This window comes from Cebus imitator, unplaced genomic scaffold (assembly GCF_001604975.1).
Source record: "Cebus imitator isolate Cc_AM_T3 unplaced genomic scaffold, Cebus_imitator-1.0 Scaffold636, whole genome shotgun sequence".
NCBI classification, from domain to species: Eukaryota; Metazoa; Chordata; class Mammalia; order Primates; family Cebidae; genus Cebus; species Cebus imitator.
In genome coordinates this window covers 650520-663606 of record NW_016107951.1, presented here as the reverse complement: position 1 = coordinate 663606, position 13087 = coordinate 650520, and the positions used below count along the sequence as shown (strand labels likewise).

The 13087-nt window shown below is 36.5% G+C and overlaps 1 protein-coding gene across 6 annotated transcripts in view; it reads right to left on the bottom strand.

Moving 5' to 3' along the window:
* The window catches only part of POT1 (protection of telomeres 1), a 108826-nt gene extending 100608 nt beyond the window's left edge, over positions 1-8218 (bottom strand). For 3 of the 6 annotated variants that reach the window (XM_037734577.1, XM_017517549.2, XM_017517548.2), the window contains exon 1: positions 7937-8218. The gene's annotated coding sequence lies outside the window, so the exon portion shown is untranslated. Of the gene's footprint in view, positions 1-7004; positions 7178-7936 lie in introns of all 6 variants that reach the window. The other 3 variants (XM_017517550.2, XM_037734576.1, XM_017517553.2) reach the window with 3 other exon arrangements.
* Positions 8219-13087: the final 4869 nt, after the last annotated feature.

The following is a 13087-nucleotide window of genomic DNA, read 5'->3' as shown; positions in this document are numbered from 1 at the left end:
AAAAAAAAAAAAAAAGAAAACAGACTCGACAAATTAAAAAATTGAAGAAAATACAAAATATATTCGAAAGATTCAATAATAGATTACACCAAGCCAAAAAAAAAAATAATAATCTCAGAACTTAAAAGACAGAATGAATTTTGAAATAATGCAGTCAGACAAAAATAGGAAGAAGTATAAAAAGGAATGAGCAAAGCCTTTGAGATGTCTGGGGCTACTTGAAACAAACAAACATATGAATTATAGTATTCCTAAGGGGAAAGAGAGACTAGAAAGTATAAAAAATCTATTTCAGGAAATAATCAGTGAAAACCTTCAAAGTCTAGCAAGAGAGTTAGATAACCAGATACAGGAGGCCCAGCTATCTCCAGGAAAATACACTGTAAAAGCGACTTCACCATAGCATTTTACACTCAGAATGTGTCAAGTCAAAGTTAAAAAAAATAATTTTAAAATTAGCAAGAAAGCATCTATCTAGTCACCTATAAATAAAACACTATAAAACTAACTGTACTTTTTGGCAGAAATCTTACAGTCCAGAAGAGAACGAATGGCATTTTCAAAGTGCTCAAAAACAAACAAACCACAACAAAAAACTGTTAGCCAAAAGTTTCATATCCTGCCAGAATAAGCTGAATAAATGAAAGAGAAATAAAAAATTTCCCAGACAAGCAAACACTGCGGGACTCAGTAGAAAAAAAAGTAGAAGGATCACAAATTAACACATTAGCATCACACCTCAAGGAAACTAGAAAAACAAGAACAAACCAAACTCAGAGTTAGCAGAAGCAAAGAAATAATGAACATCAGAGTAGAATTAAATGAATAAGAATAATAAAAAAAGAAAAAAAACAAAGGATCAATGAGACAAAAAGTTGGTTATTTAAAGACAGAAACAAAATTGATAAACTGCCAGCTAGACTAACCAAGAAAAGGAAAGAAAAGATCCAAATAAAATCAAAGAGGAAAAAGTAGAAATTACAACTGATACCACAGAAACACTAAAGATAATCAGAAACTATTATGTATAACTATATGCTCATACACTAGAAAACCTAGAGAAAATTGATGAATTCCTGGAAAAATACAACCTCCCAAAATTGACCCAGGAAGAAATAGAATTCCTGAACAGATCAATGATGATAGCAAGATTGAATTAGTAATTTAAAAATCTCCCAATAAAAGAAAGCCCAAGACCAGATGGATTCACAGCCTAAATATACAAAACACACAAAGAACAATCACCAACTCACCTGAAATGATTCCAAAACTACTGAGGAGAAAATTCTCCCTAACTCATTCTACAAGGCCTGTATCACCCTGATACCAAAACCAGACAAAGATACACAAAAACAAAAACTATAGACTAATATCTCCGATGACATCGATGCAAAATTCTCAACAAAATACTAGCAAATTGAGGCTGGGCATGGTAGCTCACACCTGTAATTCCAGCACTTTGGGAGGCCAAGTTGGGCAGATCATAAGGTCAGGAGTTTGAGACCAGCCTGACTAACATGGTGAAACCCTGTCTCTACTAAAAATACAAAAATTAGCTGGGTGTGGTGGTGCACGCCTGTAATTTCAGCTACTTGGAAGGCTGAGGCAGGAGAATTCTTGAGTCCTGGAGGTTGCAGTGAGCCAAGATGGTGCCACTGCACTCCAGCCTGGGAGACAGAGTAAGAATCTGTCTCAAAAATAAAAATAAAAAATAAAAAATACTAGGAAATTGAATCCAACAGCATGTCAAAAAGATCATGCACCATGATCAAGTGAGATTTATCTCAGGGATGCAAGGATGGTTTAACATACACAAATCAGTAAGTGTTACACATGGCATAAACAGAATTAAGGACAAAAACGAGATGATCATCCCAACACATGGAAGAAAAAGCATTTGATAAAATTCACCTTCCATTCATGGCAAAAATCCTCAACGAACTAGACACAGAAGGAACATTCTTCAACATAAGAAAGGCCATGTATGACAAATCCTCAGCCAACATCATAATGAATTTGGGAAAAGTTTAAAAGATTCCCTCTAAGAACTGAAACAAGATAAGGATAGCCACTTTTACCACTCTTGTTCAATATAGTACTGCAAATCCAAGGCAGAACAATGAGGCAAGAGCAAAAAACAAAAGGCATCCAAATTAGAAAAGAAGTAGTCAAATTATCCCAGTTGGCTAATGAGATGATCTTGTATGCAGAAAATCTTTGGACTCCACCAAAAATCTCTTAAGTTGGTAAATTAATTCAGTAAAGCCTCAGGATACAAAATCAATGTAAAAAATCAGTGGTGTTTCTCTACAACAATAAAAATCTAGCTGAGAACTAAAGCAAGGATGCAATTCCACTTACAATAGCTACAAAAATAAAACAAAACACCTAGGAATGTATTTAACTAAGAAGGTGAAAGATCCCTGCAAGGAAAACTAGAAAAGACTGATGAAGGAATCGAAGGAAAAATAAAATCTTTTGTGAACAAGCAAGCACTCAGAGATTTCATCACCACCAGGCCTGCTTTACAAGAGCTTCTGAAAGAACCACTACAAATAGAAAGGAACAACCAGTATCAGCCTTTCTAAAAAATACCAAAAAATAAAGAACATCAACGTAATTAAGAAATTACATCAACTAATGGGCAAAACAGCCAGCTAACATTAAATGGCAGTATCAAACTTACATATATGGTTATTAATTCTAAATTTAAATCGACTAAATCCCCCAATCCAAAGACACAGACAGGCAAAAAAAGCCAAGACCCATTGGTATGCTACATCCAGATCTATCTCACATGCAAGGATACATAAAGACTCAAAACAAAGGGATGGGGAAAAATTTGCCAACCAAATGTAGAGAAAAAATAAATAAATAGAAAGCAGGAGATGCAATTTTTGCTGATGAAATAGACTTCGAAGCAACAAGGATCAGGAGCGGCAAAGAAGGATATTACATAATGACAGGGGGATCAATGTTACAAGAAGAGCTAAAGATCCTAAGTGTATACGCACCCAATACAGGAATGCCCAGATATATAGGACTTATGGGGAGACTTGGACTCCCACACAATGGTAGTCGGAGACTTCAGCATCAGTATTAGACAGATCAATGAGACAGAAAGTTAACATCGATATCCAGGACTTGAACTCAGATCCGGAACAAGTAGACTTAATTGACATTTGTAGAACTCTCCACTTTAAATACACAAAGTGTACGCTCTTATCAGTACCACATCACACCTATTTATAGGTTTAAATGAAATATTGGTTGGCTGCTTGTTAATTATTTTCTTCCCTCATTTTTTTTTATGCCTCTATTATTAAACACAATTACAGGAATACCCATTTTTAGACTGCATTCTAGCCCGGGCAATAAAGCAACACCCCTGTTCTCTCTCCCTCTTCCTTTTCCTCTTTCTTCCTTTCCTTCATTCTTTATTTTATTTTATTTTTATTCTTTCTCTCTAAAAAAAAAAAAAGACTGATGAAAGAAATTGTAAGCGACATAAAAAAATGGAAAAACATCCTATGCTGTTAGATAAGAAGAAATAATATTATTTAAATGACCATATGGCCCATGGCCCAAAGCTACAAGCTCAATGCAATCCTTATCAAATTACTGATGTCATTCTTCACAGAATTAGAAAAAGCAATTCTAAAGTTCATTTGAAACCAAAAAACAGCCCAAATTGCCAAAGAAATCCTAATAAAAAAGAACAATGCTGCAGGTACACATTGCCTCACTTCAAAATATACTACAAGGCTATAGCAACCACAATAGCATGGTACTAGTATAAAAATACCCACAGATCAATGGAACAAAATAGAGAAACCAGAAACAAAGTCACATACTTACAGCCAATTGATCTATAACAAAGATGGTAAGAACACTACACTGGGGAGAAGACATACTTTTCAATTAATGGTGCTGGGAAAACTGGATTACAACATGCAGAAGAGTGAAACTGGACTCATGTATGTCACCATATACAAAAATAAAATTAAGATGGATTAAAGACTTGAATGTAAGATCCAAAACTACAAAAATACTAGAAGAAAACCTAGGGAAAACTCTTCTAGATACTGGTTTAGGCAAACAATTCATGACTAAGACCTCAAAAGCACAGGCAATAAAAACATAAATAGACAAATGGAACTTAATTAAACTAAAAAGCTTCTGCACCAGAAAAGAAATAATCAGCAGAATGAACACACAATCTCTGGAATGAGAGAAAATATTTGCTAACTATACATTGAACAGGGACTAATATCCAGAATTTACAAAGAACTCAACCACAAAGCCCCAAATAATCCCATTAAAAAGTGGACTAAGAACATGAACAGACATTTTTCAAAAGAAGGCAAACAAATAGCCAACAAGCACATGAGAAAATGCTCATTATAACTAATCATCAGTAAAATGCAGATTAAAACCACAATGAAATATGATATACCTTACACCAATCAGAATGGGTATTAAAAAGACAAAAAAAAAAAAAACAGACATTGGGGGAAGAGGACGCAAAGAAAAAGGAACTTTTATATACTATTGATGAGAATGTACATTAGTATAACCTTTATGGAAAACAGTATGGTGAGTTCTCAAAGAACTAAAAATAGAACTACCATTTGTTCCAGTAATCCCACTACTGGGTATCTACCTAAAGGGAAAGAAATCATTAAATCAAAAAGGGACCTGCACTCATATGTATAACGCAGCAGTATTCAAAATCAAAAAGATATGGAATCAACCTAAGTGTACATAAATGGAGGAGTGGATTTAAAAAGTCCTATATATACACACTACTACTTAGACATAAAAAAATGAAATTATGTCTTTCACAGCAACATGGATAGAAATGAAGACCATTATCTTAAGTGAAACAACTGAAACACCAAAAGAGAAATACTGCATGTTCTTCTTACTCAAAACGTGAGCTAAATAATGTGAACACATGGAAGCAAAGTGTAGAGAGATAGACAATGGAAACTTGAAGGGGTAGGGGACTGGGAGTGGAGTGGATGATGGAAGGTTGCTTGGTGGGTGCAAGATGCATTGCTCCAGTGACAGATGCACTAAAGGCCCTTACTTTACCACAATGCTATATATCAACGTAGCAAAACTGCACTAGTTTCCCATAAGTATTCACAAAATAAATTTTAAAAAATTTGTTTAAATTATCAAAAGTATCAGAACCCATTTCTTGATATTTTCTGCTTTCATTTTTTTTTTTAATTGTACTTTAGGTTCTGGGGTACATGTGCAGATTATGCAGGATTGTTGCATAGGTACACACACGGCAATGTGGTTTGCTGCCTGCTTTCATTTTTTTCACCTAACATTCAATCTTCGAACTACTGTAAAATAAATTTCCTTCTTGGTGCAAGCAAAACTAATCTTTCCAAGTGATCAATAATTTCTTGGTTATTTGAATGAACAGACACTTTTCAGGCCTTTGAGCATCTAACAGCAACATAATGCTCTGGTTAGTAGCAGACAATAGCAATGCAAATCAGTGCTCAGCCACTTACTGGCTATTAGACCTTGAATAAATCACTTAACCTATGTTTGTTTTCCAGCTATAAAATGAGAATAATACTTAGGGTTCTTAGGATGAAGAGATTACATATACCAAGGATTTAGGAGAGTGCCTACTAGACAGCAATCTGTACAAGTGTTATTGAAACTTGCTTTCTTAAGTATCAAAGATACTACTCTCTCCTGAGTTTCTTCCTCCTTCTCTAGACCATCTGCTTTTTATTCATGCTACTTTCTTTCACTGAGTCCTTCAACATGGTTGTCTTCTATTCTATGCTTTGGCTCAAATCCACCTAAATTGTAGACCCTTTGGGTGTCAGATTCCCAAATCCATTTGCCTACTGGACACTGCAATTTATATACCTCTAAAGACCGTTCAAATATGTCCAAAATTGAACTCATCATGTTTCTCCCTGAAAGTATACCCCCTAATGTCTTCTCCCGGCTGGCTAGGAATTAGAAACAGAAGTTTCCTGAATTTCTTTGCCACTCTGGTCTAATTGTTCTCTAAGACCTACTGATTCGGCTTCTTTATCCTGTCAAGTCTAAAACAAACTATTTATATTCAAATTCCTCCTCTATTACATATTATCAATATGATCTCAGGCAAATTGCTTAATCTTTCAGAAACATAGTGTCCTTAATAACACTATCTACGTCATAGGTCTTTGTGATGATTAAATAATCTATGTAAAGCACTTAAAACACTACCTAATATATATATAAAAAAAAAAAAGCAATGAATGTTAACTTTAGTTTTTACTATTACTATCTCTTTTCAATGTCCTTCCCATCATCCCCTCTGACACTGGCCTAGATCATCAACTTCCCATATAAATTACTGTAATTGCCTCTTAACTAAACATCTTTCCTCTAATCTTACCTTCTCCCATATATTCTCTACCTAAAAGCAAAGTTTTTTCAACTCAAAGTACATCAAGTCTTTCTCCTGCTAAAACTCACAAAGGGGTTCCCATAGCTTTTAGGGTATTATCCAAATTCCTCAACATGCATATACAAACTCTTTGTTTGTTTTACCCCAAAGGAAGGTACAGTGCAGTCTCTCGTCCCGTAATTTCCAATTCAACTGTCCTGATCTGTCAGAATCAAAAGCTCTCTCATGTTCACATATCACAATGCTAATATCACACCTATCAATTTTAATTTGAGATTAGGTGATTAATCTGTCAGACTCCCCATAAATGTGATTACCTTTAGTTCAGGGACTATATTTATTCATCTTTGTACCTCAGAAACTTACTCCAATGTTTCACAGACGAATTTGATAACTGTTTGCTAAATAAATACCAAATAATGAAGAATAATTTATTAAAGTATTCAATTTCAAATGTTATGACAAATATAAAAACCATACCTAAACTACTTCTCATAAATAACCTCAACATTAAAAAACTACATTCCTTTTAGTAGGAAAAAGCGTTCTGAGTTACAAAAATTCTTACCTTAATATATTTCTTGCTATAATCACAACCTGGCTGTAGGGATCGGAAATCTACCTAATTTACTCAGTGGCTGAATTTCAGGCACCCCATTGACTTCAATTCAAGTGGCATATCAGCTCTGTTTCACACTGATGTCCAAAGCAAATTCAGCTAGAGAAGCTGACAACTTGCTGCTGAAGATACAAAACCAGTGTTTTACCCAAAATGCAGTCAATAATTTGCTTTAAGCTTCTGACTTAGTTTTGCTTTTCCTTTCCTTTATTATAGTTAACACGTTCAGGGTTGGGCGTGGCAGAAGGATGGATTATTTTACAATTTTATTGCAAAGATCAATACATAACATTCTTCCAAGGATTTGAAACTTAACCATTTTCTACTTAGCTTGTATATTTAAAGTACCTCTAAAAAGCCAATTTTAAGATCTGTAACAACTTCACTAACAAACGCCTTTAACATTGTACTTTAAAATGTAAAAGTTTTTGGGGAAAGGGAGGCTGAAAAATCGTGTTGTTGTTTTTTTTTTAACCCAAGGCAGTTGTAACTATTGCACAGGCAAATTGTGCACAAAAAGCTTAGTACTCCAAGACGCTTCTGTGGCCTCCTCCCTTCACCCGCTAAATAACGGGGAAAAAAATTATTGAACTGAGGTTAACTTGTGCCTCCTAGGCTCAACCTCATTACACAAACCTCTTGACTGGAACACCCACAGGTATCGATATCTAATTTTAATGTATGCGCACCAACCTTCCCCCATGCCACCCAAAACACCAAAAAAGATGCTGGACACAGCAAGCTGGAGATAATCACGCGTAAGAAGTGTTTCTCTGCCATAATTACATTAAATTTTGATCTAAACAAATTCAATCCCGGGCCAACGCGTTCCGTCTGGTACCCACTCAACGAACACACCAAACCTTAAAAACTTTACTCACCCGCACTCTAGAAAGAAACCTAGGAAGAGTTTAGCCGGGCGCGCACGTGACGTCATACGCACGCTGGGCGTACATCTCCACGCATGCGTGCAGGGTCGCTGGGCATATACAGCCGCTTGCTCTCAGCCCCAGGGGAACAAGCTGCCTAATGGTTCACACGCTGAAGGCGCCTGGAGGTTTGACGAAATACGAACCCGATGCGGCGCCAGTGGGACTTAGGGCCAAGGTACAGGCCCCGCCCCGTTCGGCCACAGCCCCCAGAATTCTCGCCGCTCCCGTTAGCTCCGCCCCAGTCGCTTTCCCTCTTTCGCGTCGGGAGGCACCCTCAGGAGAAGCGGGCGGGTCTGTTGGGCGGGATTTGATCTTCCCTTTGGTTGATTGGAAGCTCCTGTAAGCAGGGCCCTTCTTTTAATGTCCATTTCTCTTCCCCCAAGAAGTAGCCGCCTACTGCAGTGTTTATACAAGGAAGCATTTACAAGGATAACAATGTTATTTGAGAGTTTTTTTTTTTTTTTTTTTTTTGAGTCGGAGTTCCGCTCAGGTTACCCAGGCTGGCGTGCAATGGCACGGTCTCGGCTCCGCCTCCTGGGTTCAGGCAATTCTCCTGCCTCAGCCTCCTGAGTAGCTGGGATTACAGGCACGCGCCACCATGCCCAGCTAATTTTTTATATTTTTAGTAGAGACGGGGTTTCACCATGTTGACCAGGATGGTCTCGATCTCTTGACCTCGTGATCCACCCGCCTCGGCCTCCCAAAGTGCTGGGATTACAGGCGTGAGCCACCGCGCCTGGTCTATTTGAGAGTTTTTAATGGTAATTTCAGGCATTGGCATAATGCCATCAATGAGTCTTGCTATTTACAGACAGATTTGATTAGCCTTGCCATTGTTTTATTGGGCTATGATTTTGTGGTATAATCAATATTTATTATGAATTATTTTATAGATTTATTATACTTTCTTTAATATTTATTATAACTTGTAATTGGTAAATATTATAATTTATCATTTTTAATGATAAATTGTTAAATGTGACTCCTCTGCTAATTTCAGATATATGCCTTCTATCATTTAAGTGAAACCATCTTAGTGTGAAACCAAATGTAATAATTACATGAATATTTCCAAGGCTAATTTGAACTAAAATATCTTCTCTATATACATATTTGCAGGATGATATAGCTAGCTATGTTTAAAGCGCCTTTTTTTTTTTATTAACAGGAAGCATTCAGTGCTAGTCCAAATTCCGTTTTCCCTCCCCACCCCTGTAGTTATATCCCACACAGAAGCCAGGGGTGACAAGTGCATGCACTCAGGAGCTGACCATTTGAGGAAAACTATAAGGAAAGTTTAGATGCTATCCTCCTTCCTTCTCTGGTTTCATCCAGCTGTGAAATACTGTTCCTTCTTTTTTTTTTTTTTTTTTTCAGTTGTACTTTGGGCTCTGGGGTACATGTGTGCATCCTGCAGGATTGTTGCCTAAGTACATACATGCCACATCCACCCTCCCCACCACCATCACCTACATCAGGCATTTCTCTTGGTGTTATCCCTCCCCCTCCTCCCTTCCCCCTGCTGTTCCTCTCCTGCTGTCCCTCCTCCTCCCCCCACCTAGCCCAGTGAGTGATGTTCCCTTCCATGTGCCCAAGTGTTCTCATTGTTCCTCACCCGCCAATGAGTGAAAACGTGGTGTTTGGTTTTCTGTTCTTGTGTCAGTTTCCTGAGAACGATGGTTTCTAGATTCACCCATGTCTCTACAAGGGACGCGAACTCGTTGTTTTTTTATGGCTGCATAGTATTCCATGGTGCATATGTGCCACATTTTCTTTGTCCATTCTATCATCGATGGGCATTTGGGTTGATTCCAGGTCTTTGCTGTCGTAAACAGTGCCACAATGAACATACGTGTGCATGTGTCTTTATAATACAACAATTTATAATCCTTTGGGTATATACCCAGTAGTGGGATTGCTGGGTCAAATGGAATTTCTATTTCTAGATTCTTGAGGAATCGCCACAGTCTTCCATAATGGTTGAACTAATTTACACTCCCACCAACAGTGTAAAAGTGTTCCTTTTTCTCCACATCCTCTCCTGCATCTGCTGTCTCCAGATTTTTTAATGATTGCCATTCTAACTGGCGTGAGATGTATCTCGATGTAGTTTTGATTTGCGTTTCTCTAATGACCAGTGAAGATGTGAAGCCGTCCACATGGGCTTTGGATTCTGACCACTTTCATCTCCCCTCCATCATCAGTAATATATCTTCTCTCAATGTATTTTCAGCTTTCCTTCTTTATTCATTCTTTCCCTTCAGCATTTAAACACATTCTCCCAGGGTCTTGCTCTGTTGCCCAGGCGGGAGTGCAGTGGTGAGATCATAGCTCATTGCAGCCTGGAATTCCTGGGCTCAAAGGATCCTCTGGCCTCAGCGTTCTGAGTAGCTAGGACTACAGGCACAAGCCACCACACTCAGCTAATTAAAAAAAAAAAAAAGAAATTTGTGGAGACTAGGTCTCACTATGTTTCCTCTTCGGTCTCACACTCCTCTGACTCATTGTGGGCGCTAAATATTTGCTGAATGAACAAATGCTATGGAAAACTATTTACCTAACTTCACTTCTGACTTCCACCCCTCCATCCCACCCCTATGCCTCTCCCCATTGCACTTAAGCTGCCCTTAGAAAAACCACTGAAGAACTCTTTGTTGCTAACCCCAAAAGACTTTTTTAGTGTCATATTTTTGAAAACATTCTTTATGCTACAGCCTGGACCTAGTTTTCCTCTTACCTTCTACCAACTGAATCTTTTAAAATTTCTCATCATCTGTTTAGCCTGTAAGTATCCATGTTCTATAGAATGTGATGAAGATATCTAACAGAGGTATACATAACTGCTTTTTTTGTTGTTGTTAAAGTGATTGTTCTCAGTTCCTGTAAGATACAAACACTTCCTACACATCCAATAACTTGCAATCATATTTCTTCTGCATAATCTCCCAATTAGTGGCAGAGGCTCCAGAGCTTCTAATGCTTTCCTTCACAATAGCAATTAGTTTTCACAAATGAAGAAAATTTCTCATGAATGTACAGTACAATTTAAGATAATAAGAGAGGGGAAAAAAGAGATTGACTTAACTGAATTAGGCAACAAAGACATATTAATGCCAAAACAATTCATTACTGTTATTCTATGCCTGTTGAAGCAGCATTAAAAAGCTACTCTAAAGCTAACAATTAATGTAATTGTTATTAAAGGTATGACTTTTAAAGGTGCAATGAAAAAAATTTTTATATTAAAATCTACAGGGGTAAAAATCTTCAATTTTAAGAAAAGTTAAAATGAAATTTTCCTTAATCAATAATGAAGACCAAAAGCAGAATGGGTAATTTTTTAAGTGATACATAAATATAAGGATTCAGTGCAGTTATTATAAATAAAAGTGAAATTAATCTGCAAATTTCTGACACATCTTCCCTCTGATAGTATTTTCATATTATCCTTTCCTATTTACTTTTTAGTGTCTAAATGTAAAATTGAATTGCCTAACATGTCCAACACTTCAAATTCATTTCCTTTGCATTAATTGTGGGATGATTAACCCATTCCTATTTGCAGTCTATCTGTTCTGCAAGCTGTTGTCATCAGGTTGCATCCCTGGCACCTGAAAATATCATCATCTTACTCCTGAGATTTTCTAGAAATGATAGCTAGGCTACATTAGTTGGAGTTCATTTCCTTGTATCTAGTAGCCTTTCTGCCCAATCCCAATGAACATCTAAATGGATTTGTAAAATCCTGTTTCAGTAAAGCATCAAATTTTTATATTGTTATGTAGCTGAACCAGGAGAAAAATAAAACATAAACTTTTATAAAATGTATGTTTAAGTTATAAATTTAAATGATAAAGGATGTAATCATTCAGTGCATATTAGAAGAAAATAAAGATTTTTTAAAATGTAATGTTAGGTACCACAAATTGAGACAACATTAGTGTCTATTGAAGAGGTCTCCCAAAAGCTTTTATATTTTAATAATTAATTTTTTAAAATTTATTATTTAAAAAAGTCCTGTTTCAGTTTAAAAATTATCTTTCCTTCAGTTCCTACTCATTTTAAGAATTGTCCAAGAAAAAAATAACCTATATTCAAATTTTAATTATAAACTACAAGTAGGTCAATATTTTATAGCGTATTGATTCATACAAGTGAATTACAAATGTATGCGTTCTCTTGTTCAAAAAATATAAGAAATGTATGACTTCCCCAAAAATAGAAATGTTTCCTGATATACCTCATATGTAACATTTTCTTACTTTCTTTCTTTCTTTGTTCCTTTGTTCGTTCCTTCCTTCCTTCCTTCCTTCTCTCTCTCCCTCCCTCCTTCCTTCCTTTCTTCCTTTCTTCTTTCCTTCTTTCTTTCCTTCCTTGTTTCCTTCTTTCTTTCCATCTTTCCTCTTTCTTTCAAGATAGTGTCTCGCTCTGTTGCCCTGGCTGGCATACAGTGGGAAGATCATAGCTCCCACTGTATTCTCAATCTCCCAGCCTCAAGCGATCCTCCACTTCAGCCTCTTGAGTAGCTAGTACTATAAGAAGGCAACATTATGCCCTGCTAATTATTTTTAGTAGATGTGAAAATCTCACTGTATTGCCCAGACTGGTCTCAAACCCTGGGTTCAAGTGATCCTCCCACCTTGGCCTCCCAAAATGGTGAGATTACAGACATTAGCCACCATTTCTGACATTTTCTTAATAAGTTTTTTTTAAAAAAAGGCTTTATGTAAACTTAATGAATATTCAGGGAACATTTACCAAGTACTTGACATTGAGCAAGGCCATTTAACAGTAAGTTCAGTACAGAGAGGCATAGCCCTGGCCAATTTGGAGCTTACAGTGGAGACAGACTAGTATCCCACATCATAATCAAAATCTTGCATTGATTTATCTGAATTTTGAAAAAAGACTCTGTCTCCACTGTGTGGCTCTGGTGAAACTGGCTCACATTAAACAAACTCACATTGATATTAAAAACACCTGATAATACAAATATATTAAATACCAACCAAAAGTTTTAAATTGTTAGCTATATAACTGGAATAGGGCATTATCTTAACATCAGTACTTATGAGAAACCAAATTATAAACACTTGGTTG